Below are 23,010 nucleotides of genomic sequence, written 5' to 3'. Positions count from 1 at the left end.
TTACTATGAGGCACAGGGTCAAGACTAATTTGCATATGGCTGGGTTTGAACTGGGTTTGCGAAGTGAGCTAAAGAACTATGATGGATTCAACCCAAATCTGTGATTGGGCTGAGTGACTGAGGGTTTCAGCGCTCTGTTCGTCATCTCCTTGTGTTTGCAGAAATGTGATATAACACTGCAATATCGCACAATAACTTATTTATACTGCACATTATAGCAACACACTGCACTACAACCCAATACAACCTAAGCTATTACCGCTGTACTTCACACCACACAGTCCTTCACAGTACAGTAAAGCCTAGAATGTCACACTACAGCACTACACAATATAACACAATGTTAGACAACCACATATGTAGCTAAAGCTCACTGCCTCTCATAGCCTTGAGTGTCATGTAAAGCAATGGAGACTCACAGATACCTTTTTTCGATGCTCCAGGATTTTACAACACAATAAAATGCTCTCATCTGGTTTGACAGAAGCAGACGTATCCAAAAAGTCCATAAGGCTTTCTATGTCCAAGCGCCGGACCGATTCCATCAGTCGAACTGTAATGACAACCCCAAGAAACAGACACATGTACGAATAATGTCTAGGCAGATGTTGCTCTTTAGTCATTTAGAAAAACGTATCACAAGACATTTGTACCTCGCAGCGCAATCTGCATGAATTTTTAAAGGTAGGATAGATGTCCAAGATCCATTTGTGCTTGTGCAATTTATGTTGTATGTTATTTTTTTACGGCTTGGTTACATATAGAATGTAGGTGTTATGCTCTCTATATATATCTGCTTATGAACTACTGGTAAAACTGGCATTGGCATAGGCAATAGATCTCAACCCCTAAATTTGGTTGCCACCTTTCCTTCCAGGAGAAAAATGCAGTAATATGTTGATGTTTCAAGAATCTGCAGAGGCCCAAAATAGGACTTTAAAAACAATCGTATGTATTAATTCGCAAAATGACTTTTCTGTCTTTGTTTACTTTAATCATTTGTCATGGATCATTAACTCACGCATAGAACACATTTAAATTGGTTTTCTATTTATATTTGCTCTTAGAAGTATACACAGATAAGGCCTAAAAATTCCTGCATTAGGTGATTTAGCTTATTTTTGTTCCGACTGAAACATTAAAATGACAGTGGTGCTGATAGGAAAGAAGTTAGGTGGCAACCCTACCCCTGAACCATATTTGTTTTGCCAACTTTTTTTTAGATGACTTCTGTGGATGTACATTCAGTGTAATAAAAAGGGATCCCTTGAGTCTGGATAATGTTCCTAGGACAGGGTAACAGTAAATTCAATAATAACAGTTCCTAGACAACAAAACACCTATTAAAGATAAGGTTTCACACAAACACTTAATAAACAAAGCCTCAGTATACTAACATAGCAAAAACATTTTTCAGAAAATATATATATTTTTTATTTTGTTTCAGTGCATACAAATCAATTATTAAAACTAAAACAACATCAGCATACAATCATACCAAATAATACATATATCAATAATACATTAAAAACTTGTGTTTCTAAAGATAAAAAATGACAAGGGTTTTTCAAGAATGAAAGTAGATACGATGACACTCTCTACGAGCGTTTCGGCGTAACAACGCCTACTTCAGAAGAACCTCTTGAGATTCGAAATATAAACAAAAATATATACACATGAACATACATAATTGTATAACACAATGCAATATACTGAGGCTATTAGGATAAACTTGGTGCAAGAGAGCGAGGTGATGGACTAAAAAGTGACTATAAATTAACATTGCAACATGTAGTGTTAACAACACAATGAAATAAGCGACATTAAAGTTATACATGTGCAATAGAAGTTGAATTTAGAAGGAGGAAAGAATTACCACTGACAAGGTAGGAGTATAGGTAGTGTTCAGAAAGAAAAAAGATATGTGAAATGGTTGCTCGTGCACAAAAAGTGCAAAGAAGCGAGGTGCACCCCAGATACCCAAGAAACAGGAAGGCATGGAGCTTTACCTAACAGTGATCGCAGTCTATGTACTAGAAAGTGCTGGGTGTAGCATGCTCTGCCTGATATAGCTGCTATTAAAACAGAGAAAGAGTGAAATGATTCACTGAGGTGTACTACCGCAGTACCAACTGTGAAGAATAAAAAAGATCATGCAAAGGTACCTAATAATGGCAATGAAGGTGCGAAGTCAAAGATAGACATCAACGTACCAGATGGATCTCAATAAAGCAACCTAGAACCTCTATAAAATGTTATGAATTGGTCACTCCAATTGCCCAAAAAAATGATATCAAAGTGGAGGAAGGGACAGGCAGAGTCATATAAATACCTGTTCTGTTCTGAGGTACTCCAACAAGAGATTCAGTATAGTAGATTTCAAGTAAAAATACTAGATAGCGGATGATCGGGCACAAAGGAGCTGCAATGAATAAGTAAAGCCACATAAGCACTTGCATTTAGATGTCTAAAGTAGACTGCCATCCTATATGTACTATGCTGTGATTACCTGTATGACGACAGACCAAATGAAAATTTTGAGTCCTGGATAACTCGGCAGTGGATTCGTTAAATATAAACAGACGTCAAAGGCACCTACTTATGATAATCTGCAATAAAGGATAATGTACTATCACTAAATTGCCAACTAACAAAATTATAATGTCCAGGCTGAGTAGAGACTATCTTTGCTCGCCCCATGTGAAAAATAACTTGAATGAGGGTGGGCTGACTCTAATCTAAAGAAGATGAATGTGAGTCTCGATTCCCCCAAAATCATCTATCTGAGGTCGAAAGTTCCGTGGTGGTGTCAGTTATGTAAAACTACAGAACGATGTCAAAACAACCTACAGAGAGTCCCCTTAAAATGTCAGAGAGGACCCAGTGGAAGAAACAGTAGACCACATAGCAGGAATATTAAAGAAGGACCTTGTGAAATTGGACCTGCCTGAAGTCAGCTGCCGAAATTATTGGCAGAGTATCGCACAAAAGAGGCAAGGCCGGAAATAATAACTTAAAGTTGCCAAAAACATGATATTTGAACGGGTCCTAATTCAATGTCCAAAAATTACCCAATGCAGTCAGACTTCAAACAGCAATCACGTAGTACTTACTTAGAGCCTCGCGTATGTGGACCAGCCTGGAATCGGCTGCCAGGATAAATGGTTTGCGGTTCTTAGTAGCACGGTATTTAAAGCCACAAATCTTGTTTGGCATCTGAGAAGAAAGCGCACGAATAATAGACGCAACGTGAAAACATGTGATTAAGGATACGAGTGTAGAATGACTGGTACGCTAACCTACTGAAAGACTGGCGCCAATCAAATATAATAATAAGAAGAAAAGAAAGACTTTAAAAAGCGGATAGAGGAGACAAACATAAAATAACTGGTGCGCTGGCCTAAGGAAGGACTAGCGCCAAGCAATGTAATAATAAAAATAAGAAAAGTGATTTAAACAAAAGAATTTAAACAAACAGATGTGCATAATGATGAAAATATGCAATAGAGGAATTATTCATAACGAATATTTCAAGTATCGGCTGAGATAAAAAATGTATCGATATTGACATATAAAAGGGAATAATAATGAATAAAAAGATTAAAACAGATGCTAAAATTAATAATACGAAAAGAAAAGAGGATGTAAATATTAATGTGATTGCTAGGAAATTTCAGAACAGAGTACTATTATGTCATTACGTGACTAAGGGCTCAATAATTGGAAAATTCCAAAAAAGATTCTGCTATGTCGAAATAATTAGTTGCTCAAATGTCAGGTATTATACTTAATTGCATTTTCCCAAGGGATGTCGTTATTTAATCCCTTGATGTTTGCTGCCAAAGAAAAGATCTAAAAGACCTCCCATTTTTTATGCTAGTCTTCTGTTTTGGTACTGCTATTATTCTCAAAATTTTCAATAATAAACCAACGTATGTCGTTTGGTTTATGTTGGCAGTCTACATAGTGTTTTACTAGGGGTGCATTGATTTTTGAAGTATGTATCGTTCAGTTAACCTGGTGCAAAAAGATCTCGCTGTCTCACCCACATAACCTAATCTGCAGGGACAAACCAAAAGATAAATAACGTTCTTGGTTTTACAATTTGAGAACCTGCGGGGTCGGATGGTATATCCTTGATAGAGGATGTACACACATTCACAGTTGTCAGCTTTGAATGGATTTTCTTATGCTTTAAGAAAATCCATTCAAAGATGATCCCTGCACATGAACATACAGCCATGTCATCCATCTTAGAATGGATTTTTTTAAAGCTGATAAAAATGCATTGGGAAATGTCTGTCATGTATACTTGAGCATGTGGAAGCACCGGCAGACATCTTGGAATGTTTAAAAAACATTTTATGATTACTGTCTCCCAATACAACAGTTTGCTGAGCTAGGAGCCCGAAGTCTCTGGAGGGTCAAGGGAATGTTGAGGGGACAGTCTTTTTTTTTTAAAATATGTTTTTATTGCGAAAATATAGAGTATGCACAACTTACAATGACACCCAGATCACATACGTGAGTGGAATAACAACATGTCGTCGCTAGAACAATACACAACCAAATACGGCCCACATCCCGGAGGCTGGGCGGCGTAGGAACAAAGCATGTAATGAGGATAAGAGAAGCGCATTTGTGCACTAAGGATACCAAACTATCAATACATTCGCTGATTTTTACTTTCTGATTTCTTATTGCATATAACATTTCAACAATAACCAAAACCCCCCCAAAAAACAAAGGCATCAGTAGTACAGATTCTAAGGAAGTAAATCACAAGTGTGGGGACCAGCTAAGGCATGGACCTTATGAAGCAGACTGGACCTATGGGGATCACTGCTGTGTACAAGCAGACATTTTAAGGAAACCCGGCGTGGGTACAATGGGCTCCTACACCTGATCAAGACCCCCCCATCTCTGAACCCTCCCCAGCACAGTTGGACTCCGGATCAGTGGGAGTAAACAGTTCAGCGCTGGTGGCATCTGATTCATCCTCTGTTAGCCCCTCCATGCACAGCACCCTCCAGGCAAGCAGATCATCTTGCAGTTTCTCATCTCTGCGAGTGCGCTGCATGTGCGTCTCCTCAGCCAGAGCCCATTCTTTCACATCTCTCAGCCAAAGGGAAAGGTCGGGTGCCCTTTGACCCATCCACGTGATGGCCACTCGTCTCCTCGCTAGGACTAATAAAAGTTGCAAGAACTTATAAAACAGCTTTTTCTTCCTGGGCTTGGGTATCAGCGCCAGGAGACAATGGAGCGGGTCTAAAAGGAGCTTGATATGCGTGGCCCGGGCAATGTGGGGCACCACTTTTCTCCAAAAGTCCTGAACCGGAGGGCAGACCCATGCTAAGTGCAGAAAGCCCGCTCTCTGCGCTCCACACCGTGGGCAAGTGTGACGTCTATCCGCTGAGATACGATGCAAGGAGACAGGGGTCATATAGGTTCGGTGGAGAAAGTTAAAGTGTATAAGTTTAAAACGCGCATTACAGGAGACCTTGTGAGTTAAGAGCCCTATTCGCTTCCGCTGGTCCGGCTCCAGTGACACCCCTAAGTCCGTCTCCCAAGCCGCCCAAGCCGGCGCCGTCGGGGGGGTTGAATCTCGGCGCATGGCCGAGTAGAGAAGGGAGATCAATCGTTTGCCTCGCCCACAGGACAAGATGATGTCAAGAGTATGCGTAACTGGAGGGGCCTCCGGGTACTGGGGCCATGTTGTCTTGGCCACATCTTGGAGGCTCCGATAGTGGAGGTATTGCCCCCTTCCCAGCTCAAAGGACTCCCTGGCTCGTTCAAGGGATAGGAAAGAGTCATCTTGATAGAGATCCGCTAGTGTCTCACATCCACCAGAGCGCCACTCCCGGTAGGACATAGTTTCTTCCAACCGGAGTACCGGGGCCAAAATCCATATCGAAAGCTCCCTATGAAACGGCGCTCGCCTCAACACCTTCTCAACAAACCGCTGCCAGATTTCATCGGTGCCTCGGCCCTGCATCAAGGCCTCTCTTAGAACCCTTTCATTAGCCGTACCGGCTAGCAGTGCCAGTTCCCAGTTCTGTTCCTCCGCAAACCACCTCGCCGCTGGGAGGAGTTGCGCCGCAAAGTAATATAGTTCGAATCTCGGGGCCTCAAGGCCTCCTTCCTCCCAGGAGCGCACTACTGTGCGTAAAGCTACCCTGCTGCGCCCACCCGCCCAGAGCAGGGAAGTGAGGAGCGAGTCCAAAGTGCGAAACACTCGGGGAGGCAACGGACATAGGGTGTTCTGTAAGACATATAGGATTCTAGGGAGCATCACCATTTTGGCAACTGCCAACCGTCCCATGAGAGAGAGAGGAAGCATATTCCAAAAGGTGACAGACTTGCGGAGGGCTACAAGCACCCTGTCAACATTGTGAGTCAGCAGGGCTTCATCAGACGCGGCCACCTGGATGCCAAGATAGCGGAACGCCTCCCGTTCACAACGGAGGCCCTGGTAGGGTCTATCCACGCTTGGGTCCGGGACGCAGTCCGTCAGCGGGAAAACTAGGGATTTGTTAAGATTAATACGCAACCCAGAGGCCGCACCAAAGCGGTCCAGGACCCGCATCAAGGCGGGAAGGGCCTCAGAGGGGGAGGTAAGATAAAAGAGTGCATCATCCGCGTATAGGGATATCACATTAGTAGTGTCACCCAAGGCTATCCCCCTGCGCTGTAGTGCAGCGCGGGCGGAGACGGCAAGGGGCTCAATCGCGAGTGCGAAGAGGAGGGGGGATAGAGGATAGCCCTGTCGGGTACCCCTCCCCAACAACCACTCCTCCGAACGGGCCGATCCCAGCCGCACCCTGGCCCGGGGCGCTCCGTAGAGCACCCGGATTTAGGCGCGAAATTCAGGTCCGAATCCCGTCCTCTGGAGCACCTGCATCAAATATCCCCAGTGCACCGTGTCAAAGGCTTTAGCTAGATCGATCGACACCAATACATGAGGGCCCTCTCGACCCCTTACCTCATGTAGGATATGGTTCATGCGGCGCAAATTCATCGCCGTATTACGACCCGGGATAAATCCGCACTGGTCGGGATGTATCAGCCGAGTCATAAGTGGAGCGAGGTGAGTGGCCAACAACTTGGTGAGGATTTTTGCGTCCATATTAATCAAGGTGATAGGGCAGTACACCGCGGGGTCAGCACTATCCCCGCCCGGCTTTAAAATCATGCACACTTCTCCCTGATTCATAGTGGGCGGAAGGGCGCCCTTTCGCAAAGCCTCATTATAGACTTGCAACAGGAGGGGGGCCAGGACGTGGCCAAAGGAGTGATAGAACTCTGCCGGATAACCGTCCCCACCAGGGGCCTTGGCACGAGGGAGGGCGGCCATTGCCGCAGGTATCTCACTCAGTGTCAGTTTCGCGTCTAGTTCTTTTGCCGCCGCTTCCGGCAAGGCTTGGAGGTCCAGTTCCTCAAGATACGATTGATAGGTATCTTCCGTAACCGACGGGTCCGCCTCATATACCGACTGCAGGTGATTTCGGAGGACCTCGAGGATATCTGATTCAGAGTGGACCATAAAACCATGCGGGTCGCGCAAGGCAACTATCCTTTCAGGTGCGAACTCACGGCGAAGTATCCAGGCCAGCAGGCGGCCAGATTTATCGCCCTCACAGTGGAGACGTTGCCGGTACTGGCCCAGAGTAAATTTGTCAAGCCGGGAGAGGATGTCGTGGACCGAGACCAAAGCGTTCTCTTCAGCCTGTAGATCTAGGGCGTCCGGGTCGGGGCGGGACTGGGTGCGCCAAAGCGCAGCTTCCGCATCCTGCAACTCAGATAGCAGTTGTCTCCTGACCCCATAGGTGAGGCCCATACATGCTCCACGCACCACTGCTTTCAATGCATCCCACTTAGCAGGATAGGGCAGCTAATCACCTCCCCAATTGAGGTCCACATAGTCCAACAGTGAGGTTGCTACATGATCCTTACCCACTGGATCTTGAAGGAGGTCAGCGGGTATTCTCCATGTGCGGGGGCGTGTAACTCGATCAGGCCACTGCGCCACACACGTCACAGGGGCATGGTCCGACAAATACCGGGCCTGATGGGTAACCGTCAAGGTAAGAGACGGGGTGAGGTTAGCCGTCAGCACGCGGTCCAATCTGCTATGGGTACCGTGTGTTGGGGTGTAGCATGTATAGAGCTTCTGAGCAGGATGACAAGCCCTCCACACGTCCAACGCTCCAAGATTGTGCATCACTTCCCGCAACCGTGCCGTCATACGGGGCTTAGTGCCCGACCGGGGCGGATGGCGGTCCAACTCAGGGTGCAATATGCAATTAAAGTCCCCAAACCAAAGGAGGGGTGCATCCAAACTAGGGGCCACCAGGTCCTGGATCCGAGAGAAAAAAGCCGGGTCATCGGTGTTTGGGGCATAGGTGTTAAGCAGCAGGAGTTCCTTGTCATCCAATCTAAGTCTCAACAATAGGTATCTACCCTCTACATCCGCGTCAACATACTGAACAGCGCAAGGGATCCCCGGTGCCACCCAGATGAGGACCCCTCTAGCATATGTAGAGAAGGAGGAGTGGAAAATCTGGCCCCTCCATTTCTTGGACAGGCGCTGGTCACCGTCGTCGTCTAAGTGGGTCTCCTGCAGACAAGCTACCGAAACCCCATGCCGCTTCAGAAAGGTGAGCACTCTTTGTCTCTTGGTGCAAGTACCCAATCCACGCACATTCCACGTTAAAAATTTAAATCTCATGGCCAGCTATTACGCCCGTTCGGGGCACAGTAGAAATACAACATGACCTGCTCCCACCCGGTCCCCACAACAGTCAGATTGAAAGGAGGAGCACCACGAGGGAACCCTCCACAACTCGGATTCAATATACACATGATGCCAGCAACAACTTCTGCGTAAAACCCAACCCACCCCCCAGCAACCCCAACATCCAAATCATTTGCAAAAACAGATTCCCACCCCCCACCCACGAGCGAAAGGACAGCAACAAAGAAAAACGCCTCCCCGCCCTTCCCCTGCCAGTGCCAGGACATACACAGCCACCCCATACAATCCACTCAACACACACTCACACACACCGAGCCAACCCCACCCACCCTCCCTCCCAGCTCCCCGAAGAACCCAGGGACCCTAAGAAAGTGCCTGGGCATGTCTATCCACCCCTATTTGCATTTCGGCAAGACGTTATTCAAGGCAGAAATTGGCCCTGCCCTCCCCCTCCGCCCCACATGCCAGAAGGGCGCAAGTCTGCCACCACGGTCTACGTATCCAAAACCCTCAGTAATAGCAAGGCGTGGTGATGGCTTACCAGGGTGTCAATATAATGTCTCACGAGTGGTGGATATCCACACAATTAGGAACATGTACCTCAAGTCCATAATTTTTTCCAGTCTTGGCTCAGGGAGGGCCGTCTCCGGGACCACCGGGGTCGTAGAGTCCGTAGCCAGCGGTGTCACCTGTAGGGTATCTGGAACCAAGACCTCACCAGGAGGAGAGCCCCCGGCCGATCCCGGCTCCCCTCTCAGCGGCGACACCTCCATTCGAATAGCTCCATCTGCTCCCACCGTAGGGCGGTTCCCAGGAGAACCACGGGATCCAGATCGGTGCCGTCCCCTTCCTCGGCGGCGCCTCTGCGGTCTGGTCCCCCAAGTTTCCCGGGGGCCACCTCGCTCCCCAGGGGGCAGGTCATCTCCTCTGATCTCAAGCCACTCCCACACCTCTGCTGGCGTTTCGAAGAAGTGCGCCCGGCCCCGGGAGAGCACCTTGAGTTTAGCTGGATACAACAGAATATACTGGAGTTTCATATCACTGAGTTTTTGCTTGACTCCCAGATAGGATTTCCTTTGTTCCTGCACTTGCTGGGTGTAGTCAGGGTATATTGACACGCGGCTGTTCTCAATCATGAGAGATTCCGCCTCTCTCACAGCTCTCAAAATACAATCACGGTCTTTGTAGTTCAGGATCTTCGCAATGAGGGCTCTGGGAGCCTCGCCTGGGCACGGAGGCGGTACAAGGGCTCTATGCGCTCGTTCCACAACGAAGACGCCGGATAGTCCAGACGGGCACAGATGGGTGCGGATCCAGTTTTCTAGGAAGCGTTCAGGGTTACCCGCCTCCAATCTCTCCGGCACTCCCAGGACCCTTATGTTACTCCGACGGGCCCTCCCCTCCGCGTCCTCAGCTCGCCTCTCCAATGCTCGAGTGGTTGATGTAAGTTGCGCAACTGTCTTCTGCAATGAGGCCACCTCACCCTGTAGTTGTGTAATATTGCCCTCTGCATTTGAAACTTTATCCGCCACTTTGTGGAGGTCGGTCCGGAGCAGATTCACATCAATAGAAACAGTCTCTATTTGCCGCTCCAGGGCAGAGTGAGAACCCTGGATAGCTTTCAAAAGTTCGGCCCTGGATGGTTCCGCAGGGCCCTCGCCGCCGTCCTCGGGGCCCGTCTGGCGCATGATCCTCTGCGGCTGCAGGCGTGGGGTAGTGTATTGAACAATAGTGTTGGGTTGGGAGCCCTTCGAGGACCGATCCTTGCGTGTCGCCATACCACCAGATGTACGCCGTACTGGACTAGCCCTTTGGATCGCCGGCCTAGGAAGGTGAGTTCGAGGACGTCCAGACCACGGCCAGACAGTCGAGAGGCCGCCGCTGGACTCAAGCCGAGCAGGTCACAGGCTATGTCCCACGCAAGCCAGGCGACCCCACAACAGTGCCAAAACGATGGTAGCAGGCTCCCAACCGCCGGGTCGCATCAACGACTCAGCCGCGATCAGGGCCCCACACCCGCCGAGGGAACGATCAGGGGCCGGCCGGACTGGCCATCAACGCACCTCTCTGGGATCCCTCCACTTCCAGTCGTCGACAGTCCGGTCCCCGGGCCCCAGGGGCACCCCTCGAGGCGGGCACCAACTTGCAGGCCAAGCTGTGTTCAGGAGCTCCCCCCTCTCATGCGGCCACAGCGCCACCTGGGAGCCGTCAGGGCAATCTATACTAGATGGCGGGCGAGCGCGAAACGGGCGCCAGCGCCACCGCCACTCTCCAGGCGCCTCGTCCCACGTCCCCAACCAGGGACCGGAGCACCAGCAATGGGCAGCGGGAGTGTGTCACGCAGGCTCCCGCGTTGAGGGGGGAGGGGCGAAGCCTCAGTTCGCGTAGGTGCCGGTCCGGGGCCCCAGGAGAGGCCGACCATCAAATAAGTAGGGCAAGCAGGGGCCAGGCCAGAACACTCACGGAGTCCTCGATGCCGTGTAGGGTCCCCAGAGTCGCAGGCCGCCGTCTGTCGATACCCGGCTGGAGCAGCGCGTGGCCGGGGCCGTCACAGTAGGAGCTTCGCACGGGTCGGGCGGCGCCTCGTTCCCTCCGTCAGGCAGGTAGGACCTCCGGGGAGCCGCGTCCGCCAATCGCCGCCTCCAGAAGCACCCCAGTGGTGCAGTTTAGGTCGCCGATGTCCGCCAGGGAGCCCCCCGTGCCAGGGGTTGCCGCACGTCCGCGCCAGGCGGGCCGCTCAGCAGACGGCCCCACGTACTAGGCCCAGACCGCGGTGTCGCGTAGTTTGAGGCGGCGCCGCGCACGCCAACGGGGCCACCACCTCCGCTCACAGCCGCCCTCTGAGTCCCTCCGTCAGCCCAGGGGCCCCAGGCGAATCGGGGAAGGTTCCGACACCAAATGTAGGGACTTTGGCAGCCCAGGCAGGATGTGTGATCAGGATTCTGCGGGTCCTCGGGACGGAGCTGGTAGAGCTCACGTCCTGTCGGCCATGTTGCCTGGCCAAGCCCCCTCGAGGGGACAGTCTTAACAAAGAGAGGGTGGTAGCAGAAGATCTGGCAGCAGGAAAAAAGAAGAGAAAATAATACTTCATATGCACTGCAGTGCAATATCTGATGCCTGTAGTGGAAGGAGTCATGCCATACAATCAAAACTGAGTTAGTAGAAAAGGCTCAAATGAGCGACAAGCACAAGAATAGGGCGGAAAGCCATCAAAACAGTAGCAGAGAAGTGAGAGAGACAAGAAAACCATCCAATCATGAGCAAAGAACTGACAAAAAACACAAAGACTACTTTTTGTTTTGTATTGCTCAATAGGTCTTCAACAATAGACATCTAAAACTAAAGAGGCCTAAAAATAACCCCAAAGCAAGAGAGTCAGAAAGACTCCTTTTTCTAGGTTATTGGGGCAGGTGGAACAACTAATTTAATTTTTGAGTGATGTACCAGTCAGTTGCTGGCATATGGCATGTTATCATATAGATTCTTGGAGAATACATCACAAAGATATTTAAGTAATTTAGGTAATCGAAAGCTATCATCGCCATCCCCTATTACAATTGGTGTACCACAAGTATTAACTCTTTCCCCAAGACTTTTTAACCTCTACATGGAACCGCTGGCTGAGATTCTATGACAGCCAACATATTGTTTCATATGTATGCTGACGACACACAGATCTACATTAAAGTCTCATCACTGGAGGAGATCAAGGCAATGAATGAAGCGCTAACGATGACCATTCAATTGCTAATAAGTAATTAACGTAAACAAAACGAGCAAATAACTGAATTCTAATGAATCCCCCTGCAAAATCTCTTCTGAAATAAAGGAATGACCACACTGATCACCGTGCTTAACTGCACCCAGACCTTAGTGGACTCAGCCAAATCACTAGGAATCATGTTGGACAAGAACCTTAACATGCAAAGCCACATCAACTTGACGGCTAAAAACGCCTGGTACCACCTGAGTTGGCTTAGAAAACTGAAACCATTCCTATAAACGTCAGACCTCAAAATGGCGGTTCAGGCGTTGATCATCACGAGTATCGAATACAGTTATTCAACTTTATCTGGCCTGCCCAAGACCTCAACAGCGCCGCTAAAAGCTTGTCTCAACACAGCCACAAGACTCATAACTAGATCTAGAAATTGTGATCACATCTATCCACACTTAAAAGCTCTGAACTGGCTACCATACGATGCCAGAGTATCACACATAAGGCGCTACACTCAAAAACACCGGCATACCTTGCCCAGAAAGTGATGATATTCGGAAGAGGCAGGTAATCCAGAGGCGCAAAAGATTTTGTGCTGGAACCGCCGTGCTTCCAGTAGAAGAAAGCTTTCTCAGGCACCGCACCCAGAATCAGGAACTCGATCCCGCCAAACATTAGAAGAATACCATTCTATTCAAAATTCAAGAAGGAAATTAAGATCTTCCTCATGGGGAAGTTCCTGCCATAGCTTTATACAAAGAATCAACTAATTCATCTGTCGATTGAATCACCTTCCGTTCACTATAGATTAATAAATCAGAGAGTATTTTGATGGTAAAAGATCATTTGTAATTTGATGTATTCGTTCAGTCTCAGATATTATTGTAAGTCCTGAGAACTTTTACCGTCCACTGGTTTTATAGTTTTATGTTATCTGTATGCGTAAGTGTATGTTGCTTGCTATTGGTCGCATTCGGGACCGCTAAATCTCTGTTAATCGCTCTGACACACTAAAGGGTCACGTTTGTGCTATATAAAACACAAAACAAATAAATAAATAAATATAGATGCCATGGAGCCTTTAGTCTTGCATGTGGTGTTTGGCAATTGGCCCTCTCTTCAATCTGTTTGGAAGGTTGTGCACAGTGCTCATTTTGTCTTGGTAACTTAACATGAAGTGTAAAGGGTACATTTAGAGTAGGATTGCAAGATGAAAGTGGTGTGATAATTCATCCTGAAGAAAAGTTGAGTTACATTTTCAGAACTTAAGATAAGCAGTGTAAGATGTAACAGGTGCTGTAAATAGGAACAGTTAGATTAAGCAGCATTAGACAATGTGCAGGTAGGTGTGGCTCCCTGAGGATCATGCATACCCAGGTTTCCAAATGACCAATATTTCATTAAGAAGGAAGCAACAAGTAGATCAGGCGGGGGGACAGTAGTTCCTGTCTGAAAACTGAACATTAGGCCACAGAAAACAATGTAGCCGCTTAACATAACAGAGGACCGGCACCAAAATAATGAGGAAATGCGTAAAAAATGAAACATAAGTGTGGGAAGGGGGGAGAATGTTATAGCAAAATTATGGTGGAATGATTTGTTCACGTCAATATATATTTTGATGAAAAACTTGTGAATACTCCAATGATTGACTTAAAAGCATCTCATCATAAATTTCATATATCAACCTTTTCTAAACTCAAAACCTAAATATTGGGGTATAAAGCTAAATAATTGATATTTTGCATTGAAACTGTAGGTTTTCTCATATTTAAGTAAATGCATCAGCTACTGCTGAATGTATCTGCATTTTTAACTATATTTCAGGCATTTGCATAGTGCACATTTTGCCTTTGGCTGGTCTTATGGGGCTTTCCACAGTTTGGTGGCTTTCTACATGGTGCTGGTGGTAATAAAGCAGACCTGTGTCATTTGGCAAAAAATAAGATATGTTATTGCATTTGTGTGCTGGTCATGCTTTTGGTTAGCTGGATAGTTAAAGCTGTAAGTCTTCCCCAACTGTTCATACATTATCTGCATTGCTAAACATACATGTGTTTGAATCCTGTGTATGTCTTGTGTGTGTAGTATTTTTTAACATTGGTGCTTTTGGGTACTGCAATAGCCTACTATATAGTGTATCTGAATCTGTGTCAATGTATGCTAACCGCTTCGCAGCGGTGGATATTCCACCGCGTGCTGAAAAAAAATTACGCCAACCGCGACATCATATGGCCGGGGGCCATCAGACACACCGAAAAGGTTAAGAGTATTAATGTTTTCTGTTGAATGGCTATTGTGATAGCCATCTATACTGCATACTTGTACTATTTTGCATGTTGAATATGTTTGTACTATTCTATTTATTATGTTCTGGAACTTGGTGTGTTTTATAATCGGTAGTGCTGCTGTGAGTCACATGCTAGCCAGCTAAATTACATATCTTGTATAAGTTGGGTTTGTGAAATATGTTCTTTCTTATGTGTTGTGTTGGAATTGTGTAAGGTGTCTCCTAAGTGCAGTTGTGACCTCCATGATAGCTGATCATCGATTCATCATGAGTGTGTGTTGTATTTATGTGATATGTTCTGTCTAGAGTATTTGATTTTTCTTTGGAGCATTCTTTAGGAGAAATGCAGATGGTAAATGCTCAACTTTGGATAATTCCCTTATCTTACTTTTATTTACAGCTGATTGGTTGAACTATAACTTCCACCTGAGGAAGCCTACGAAGAGAATTGCAATGAGAATTGCTCCTCCATGTTGTTGGCATCTAAAAACCCATAAATGTGATAATGTATTCCTTTACATTTTCAGTCGTGGCTTTTTAACCAAACTACACATTATTTATGTATTTGTTTAATTGGTTGACAACTACAACAAAACTTCCACAAATATGCAGATGTACTGAAAGTACCCATAAGGGTATACTGCTAGAGCTGTTTGTTGGAACGGAAAAGTTCTCTGCATGGTAAAGGACCTGTACCCCTGCCCTGAGTGCCCAACTGTACTGTTGCCTAGATCCCTAATGCTGGTTGTTATCAGAAATTGCATATCATGCGTTTGCTCCATGACATAGCTCTGACTCACACATTGCGTACTTGTTGGGCCGGGAGGGGCGCCCAAAGAACTACCCTCGTTGTGCTGTTGTGTGGTTCCTATAAACCTATATAGGGTCTGCGTGTTTAGACAACATAGAATGTGGGATTGGTGTCCAGACTGATTCCAGACACCCCCACCGGGTATGTTACCCTGTATACCAGATTGCTGACAGTGCCACTGTAAACTCCTCTTACCAAGGAGAGAATAGTTCTTGGCACCTATCGAACATGACAACTCTGTCCCATCGGGGATCGTGGCTACAGTACTTTTCGCCAAGTCACTCGTGCTCACTTTGTCTCAGAGAGATACACAGAATAAACGGTGGGAACGTTTTCAATAAGCATTTTTTGAACCAGCGTCATTTTAGTGTAAAATAGGTATGCTAAAACAACCATTTGACACAAACAGATATACATGATTATAGGAACCGACAGAGTAAAAGGACGGTAGTTTTCTACCATAGTGCTAAAACAATGAATACAGGCAGGTATAAAAATACATCACAGTAATAATGCGTACTCCTACGATGCAACCGTAACTATATGTACCTAGCATGCATGCAGGTGTAAAGCCAAGAATCCTGCTTGGATGAAAACAACCCCATTACATGAAGTGGGAGGCTGTGGAACGCCTTCTTGGTCTCGAGATGGACACCCCGCGAGAGATGTTAGACCGCTGTGAGCTGGAATGTCTGCGTGCAGGAATCTCAGCGTCTTGTGTCAGTGTGTCAGCATGGAAGTCCTTTTTATCCTGTCCCTTCCTCTGCAAAAATATGGTGTTTATATACCCAACGTGGTACCCTCAGGGGATCTACCTTGCTGTGTCATGTCAGACTTAGAATGACGGAAGGAATGGCCCTTTTACATGTTATGCAGGAGATGGTAGTCCTGCTGAGTTTCCAAGAATCCTTATGCATAATAAATGAGGCTAGGTTTCAGGTTAAACCCCACAACCTGTTAGCAGCCCCATAACTAGGTAAAAGGTCAGTCCCAAGAACTGTTATGTAGTGTAATGGCATGGAAATATAGGTGAGGGGTTAGGTTGCTACCTGAGTCTATATTGAGTGTCTATATGGAACATAAAAGTGCTGGAAGGCCACTACCTCCACCAGACATTAAGCAGCATGAGTGCTGTGGTGGCAGCATACTGTGTAGTGATTATATGAGTGTACAGGTCCTTTTTACCCTGTGTCACTGGAGTTTGGCCCAAAGGCTCACTCACCATTTTAAAAGTTTCACTGCTGTGTGCCTAGCTCACCCTTGGCCTTCATGACTAAAGTGCTGCACAGAAGTGGTGACTATGCACTGGTTGTATGTGTGCCTGGGAACAGTAGAGCAGTGCTGTGCAGTACATGCATGGTTAGTGCAGTACTGGCTGTATGTATGCCTGTGAGGAATACAGGATATGAGAGATGTAGTGTTGTTCAGTTTGAGCACAGTGGAAGCATGTACTGGATATATAGATGCTTGCGAAAAGTATAATACATGAAAGGTTAAGTGTTGTACAATACGTGCCTGATGAATATGTGTACTGGAAGTGTGTGTGTTTTCAAGTAGCGCATCATGGCACAACACAGAAACGCTACAGTAATGAACAGTGAGTAGAGTGAATGAGTGTGCTGAATGCATGTGTGCCTGTGAGGGCACTATGCATGAAAGTAACAGTACTGCATAGAGTGTGTACTGTGTCCATACACTGAGTACAAATGTGCCCGCAACAGTACATTATATAGAAGACCCTGGGTTCCATTTTGGGAAGCTCTGGCCTGCCTAATGAAGACATTAGGAGTTGGGGATTCCCCTCAGAGAGCTTTGTGTATGGCTGCATTCCTGTGAGCTGGGTGGGACACACTGGAGAAGGGAGAGAAAGAGACCCCCAGTACACTTCAATGGGTGCACTTTCATTCAGTAATAAATCACAAAGGAAAGGGCCGGGACACATCTCAGGAAGGCGATGGGGCTAAGGGAGTGTCTCAGAAAGACTAGAGCTGGGAGCCTGGGATTAACCTTTTGATGCACATGTTGCTGTGGTTGGCATCGAGGTGTGAACTCTAGTCACTCCTATGGCCTCTGTTGTGTGACTATCAGCTTCAGAGTTTCTCCTGCTATAATAGACAGCCTTTGAAGAGAAAACAGAGAGAGGAAAGAGTACACTTCAAAAAGAAGCAGAACTCCAACATAAAACTTAAAAGATTCAGACCCTAAATGACTTTTGGTGTCTGGAAAAAGAGTATAAGAAAGGTTGGTTGAGACCCCAAATGTGTCTTCTGCCAAGCAGCCCATCTTGCTGCGAGAGGAAGGGAAGCTCTGCAAGACTTCTGCCTGTGACCTGGACTGGGGGCCTAGGTCTGCTAGTTTTCCTGCTGGGTAAGAGGAGGGCATCACCCATTGAAACCAAGGCTAGCTGCTCTGGAGCCTGGAGCATCATCGCTGCCTGCTTGCCAAGATCAGTGTGCCCTGTGAGGAAGAGGAGCACGTTGAAGGGAGCGAGGCCCAGAAGGGAGCTCTGACAAAAACTCCCAGTGTGAGATTTGAGGAGACAGCTGTGCACTGGATGGGTCCTTGTCTATGTGCAGGATCAAATCAGCGACCCCCGGATGCCAAGATAGGGCCACCGTGGACTCAGCAGTGAATCAAGAGCTGTGTCAAGAGTGTTAAACCCAGCCTGTACCACTTGGTTGCAATGGCTCTGTTTGCCAGGAGGGGCCACCATGTCAGTAAATGTTGCCAACAAAGTGCCAAGACCTATGCGGGCCTTAGTGGTGACATCGTATGTCAGGAGGGGCTGTTGTGGTATATGTTCCTGCGAAATACAAACTGATGTCTTGCCAGCAGGTACTGCAGCAACCCCGTGTGCCAGGAGGGATTACCAGTACCCAGTGCAATAATTGTTTGGGATGTAGCCTGAGTATACTGAAGCTGCGACCTGCAGGTTAGAAAGAAGCACTAAGACCAGCCCTTCGACCTCCAACCACATTACAAGAAAAAGTGTGAGACCGGGATTTGCCAGTTAAACACTAGAGCCCCGACCTCAAGGGGATTGTGTTATTGCTTTTGACATTACTGAGTGCACTTTGAGTTATGAGTCGTGTTTATCTACACTTCCCCCATGAGGGATCCTTTAACTGGTTATCCACAGCTATCACTGAGAGTCAAGTGCAGCAGGGGTACTAGGTCCACTTGCTCAGGACCCATAGTAGGTTGGACCCTGGGAGATCAGGAGAAGAAGGCGTCAACCACAACAGTTGACTCCAATAGTCCATTCATGCCCTGTGGCCCTCTTCAAGAGGTTTTGGCACTGTTACTCTTAATTTCTATAGTCAGACTCCTCAATTGTTATGTTATGTTATGCAAAAGCCCTCCAGCATACAAGGCAACAGACCTCATAAGCTCTCTAACCTATATAAAAGGGCCTTGATTGGAGTTCATCATATTGGACACCTTTGGTATTTGTTAATCACAAAGAGCCTATGGTCAAAAATTAGGGTTAGATAAAGGGCATTAGTATCACTAGATTCAATGTGAATTTCGATTACAGAGTCCCATATAACTGCACAACCTAAAGATAGTAGATCACAGATGGTCCTCTTTTCATGGCCCAAGTTGCTGGTGCTTGAAATAACATAACATAACATAACATAACAACATAACAAAATGTAACATAACATAACATGACATAACACAACATAACAAAACATAACAACATGACATACCAAATTATAACATAAAATAACAAAACACAATACATATTTCTGATTGTTGCATTGATTATATATTTATTTGGAAGGTTCTTCTAATTTGCCTTTACAGCGAAGTATCACATTTTTTGAGAGGTTTACAAGTGGCGTGCCTGTTCCCATGCACCCCATTGGAATTCTTTAGTATGATGTTACAACGCATTCGTTGCAACGCATGCCTTTGCCACGAAGATGCCTTTAACACGCACACTTTTACTACGATTTTCGTTGTATGCATGTTAACGGCATTTTTATGTTAAAGGATACCTCCGATCACTATTTATGAACCCTAAAAATTAACCCTTATAATTTTCCCCTTCGCAACACCACCCACTCATTCCCCCTTACCTCTCCACATCCTCTCCACTCCAAGCACTTCCGAGTGATGTTTCACATCGGAGGAAACAGAAGTGTCTTTCTGTTTCCTCTAATGACGCCTATTGCCTCCCGATTTTTTCTCTTCAGATTCATAATTTTATGGAATCAGGTGCGTTTCTTTTTTTTGGGGAGGGTGGAGACCCCCCCAAGCCCCCTTTTCTAAACCCATGTTGTTGGTTTTTTTAGGGGGGAGACCCCTCCAAGCCACCCTTTTTTTGGTACCTTTTGCACACATGCCTTTACTATGTATCTCGTAATTAAGGTATGCATGGTAAAGGCTATTCGTTGTAACCACAAATGCGGTGTAATGCATGCGTGGATGCATGGTGATGGTTACACGTGGAAACGGCTGCGTTGTAGTGGCAGTTTCCCAAATGTATTGTCTCTTGGTCACTGTTTTGGGCAGGCACTAATGAATCTACTTACGGCAACCCTGAAACTGCTACATCTACAATTGGTAATTTTGCTTTGGAATTCTAGGGCCACGGAACTCCTATCCAAATACGAGGAGTGCTGTGCTAATTTTGCCACACTGAAGAAAAGTGTAATTTGAGAGTGGGGAATGCTGAGGTGAGCAGACTTCTCCATTTCCCATCAGCATACATTGTCCCTTTGGACTCTGTAGACTAGGTACTTCCAAAGGACCCCTGTTGTGTAAGGTAGCTCTGCAGCCATCACCACATTTGGCAGCATGCATTCAAAGGCCACACTACCTGTGATCATTTTCAGTGTCATCTTAAGGATTTTGTGGGTCCTGGGCAAAACATAATATAAAGGCCCCTGTACGGTACAAATTTGAATTGCATTACCCATTTCCTGGTAATTCAAGCCCACATGATGCCAAACAGTACGAAATTATATGATAACAGCGTCACATAACTAGTTGAAACATGTCTTGACCAGGTTGTCAAAAGTCTTTAAAATGACACAGGGAAAAAATAGTCAGTTGCAGCAGTAGGCAAAGAGTATAGATACAGAATTAGAATAGCCTGAGATCAAATAGAGAGAAAGTTCCCTTTCCCATGGGGTCTCTTGGGAGGGAGCGGGGCCATCTTGCCTATCCATCCTGTGGCCTCCAAGTCCGCCACCCACATGCCATAGGGCTTTAATAATTTCAATTTGTCAGTGCTGCATTTGGTTGTCTTTTGAGCATTCAGCTGGGGTGGTGCCAGGATTTGAAACCCAGTAAGTACCTCCCACATCAATGACTGATGGCCCCATATGCCCAGAACTGAAATACTGAATGATTGAATTTTTTTTAAAAAACTGACTTTAATTGGTTTTCTAAAAGCCCTATGAGCATTATGAAAAACCAGTTGGGAAGGGAGTATGCAGTACAATTGTAAACATTAGCAGTCGTATGGTTCTCCCAGGGTTGACTGCAATCCAAAGTTGAAATACTGAATGATTGATGCCGCCAATACATCCACCACACATATTGAGTGACTGCTGCCTCCATACCCCCATATACTTCAATATTGAGTGGTTGATTCCCCCTGCATTTCTTGTACTATAATATTACACAATAGCTTCAAGGACAGCTTGTACTGTCCTGAAATTTTACTTGTTTCAGAAACTGCATTCATTTGTTTACATGCAACTATAAACAATTAAAAAGGGCACACAAAAGGAGACCACCCAGAGTACATTTATGTCTAGTACCATGAGGTAATGAGGGGTTTTGGTTTTGACCACTTACCTCCCTCAGGCACTGCATATGGTCTACAGCAGCGGATTACTGACCCCAGGCGGGCTCGTATTTGCAACTACAGGAGAAGCAGAAAAAATCATGAGCTAATTCTCTCTAAAACTAGATTTCGCCATTAAGTCATGTTGTTATACGGTGTTATGCCCTGTGCAGCCACCTTCTTGTTGAAATGTAGTAGCTAACTACTCAAAGGAACACCTACATATTCAACTGTCGTGGTCTCCATGTTACTGGCCTCACCACATTCTTTGAGCCTCCTTGCCTTGAAGGGGAAGTAAATTGTTTAGTTCTGTGTAACTTTTTCACTTCACATTGAAGGCCTGTAGTGGGGTGAGAACTAAACATGATGTTTGTGCAACTTTGGTAAAAGATCAATCTCCGACACTTTTTTGGAGACACTGAATCAATTGTGAACAAATCTGAGAACATCCCAATCGACAAACTCTTTTCATCAAGGGGTTAACTTTAAAGTGAGCACTATAATTTACTCACTACTTATTCTCCCAATCCTTTAAAATCATGCTGTGATTGGGAAGGAACCATATGTCTAGCTCCAATCATTTCTCAGTTACCAAACAAAAACAAAGTTTAAAGGTTACTCCAAAATCTGTTACCAATCCCTGTGTTTTTAGTGACACTACATGGAATACCTCTCCTATTTTAAAAACACATACATGTCTCATGCTTTTCCCTTGTTCACTTTAGCTCTTTCTGCTATATTTGCTGCTATTGTCTTGGTCCCTTAAGCTGTAAGCTTTCACACTAATTAAGAGTACGCTTTTGTATTTCAAAAACTCAAACCCTGATAATGACAACTAAGCATGATACCTTATTTACACTTACAGGCATAAAATATAAAAACTCACATTGATGGACATCTTGAATTGAGTAAAATCCAAATGTCAGCTGTGGTTGTTGGTGCTCACCCAACTGGACGGTAGGCAAACAGCTAGGAATTTAAAAAAAAGTTAGTGTGTGAAATAAAAGAACTTCAGTTGCCACACATTCCACGAGTTGGGAAGCTCTGAGATCAATGACATATACTCCCAATTAGGAAACAGTATAAGATAAAGGGCATATTTAAAAAACAATGCTGGAGCGTGGTGTTACACCAAATTTGCTATGACAAACACACGGGGCCCCTGAAACAAGGATAAACCCTAACAGGGAAATACACTTTTTTAGAAAAAAGCAATAGCACCGGGCTCAGTGCTGTTTATACAAAGAATCTGTGCGCTTACTGTAGATACTTTCTAACATAATAAACTCTGTATCAATCCAGTTAAGAAAATATTTATAGTTTTATTAATCTTTGTTTTTTGTTTAGTATCAAAAACATACGATATATCTACATTCACTTTTCTATTATGCACCTGAATAAATACACATTGTTGCATATATTACTTCAAAAAGTTCAAACACAAATTTGATTTGGGGATCATAATTAGGAATATATGACAGATTTTTTGCATTTGATCTCATTTTATACAGTAAATTTAAACATATTATGAACATAGAAACAAAAAAAGACAAAAAGACACTGGTAGTGATTTGCAGAATACCACCAACGCGTTTCGGCAAATGCCTTCTTCAGGATTTTTCTTTTACCAGTG

General features: G+C 45.6%; 1 long non-coding RNA gene across 1 annotated transcript; it reads right to left on the bottom strand.

Moving 5' to 3' along the window:
• Positions 1–513: 513 nt before the first annotated feature.
• Positions 514–22,458, bottom strand: LOC144783006 (uncharacterized). Its single transcript, XR_013601358.1, has 3 exons — positions 22,264–22,458; positions 21,389–21,455; positions 514–553 (listed from the first exon to the last, which is right to left on the bottom strand). It is a non-coding gene; the product is annotated as an uncharacterized LOC144783006 (long non-coding RNA).
• Between the last annotated feature and the right edge of the window lie 552 nt (positions 22,459–23,010).

Source organism: Lissotriton helveticus, chromosome 9, assembly GCF_964261635.1.
Source record: "Lissotriton helveticus chromosome 9, aLisHel1.1, whole genome shotgun sequence".
NCBI classification, from domain to species: domain Eukaryota; kingdom Metazoa; phylum Chordata; class Amphibia; order Caudata; family Salamandridae; genus Lissotriton; species Lissotriton helveticus.
The sequence above is the reverse complement of the archived record's forward strand: the minus strand, read 5'-3'. Positions and strand labels throughout refer to the sequence as shown.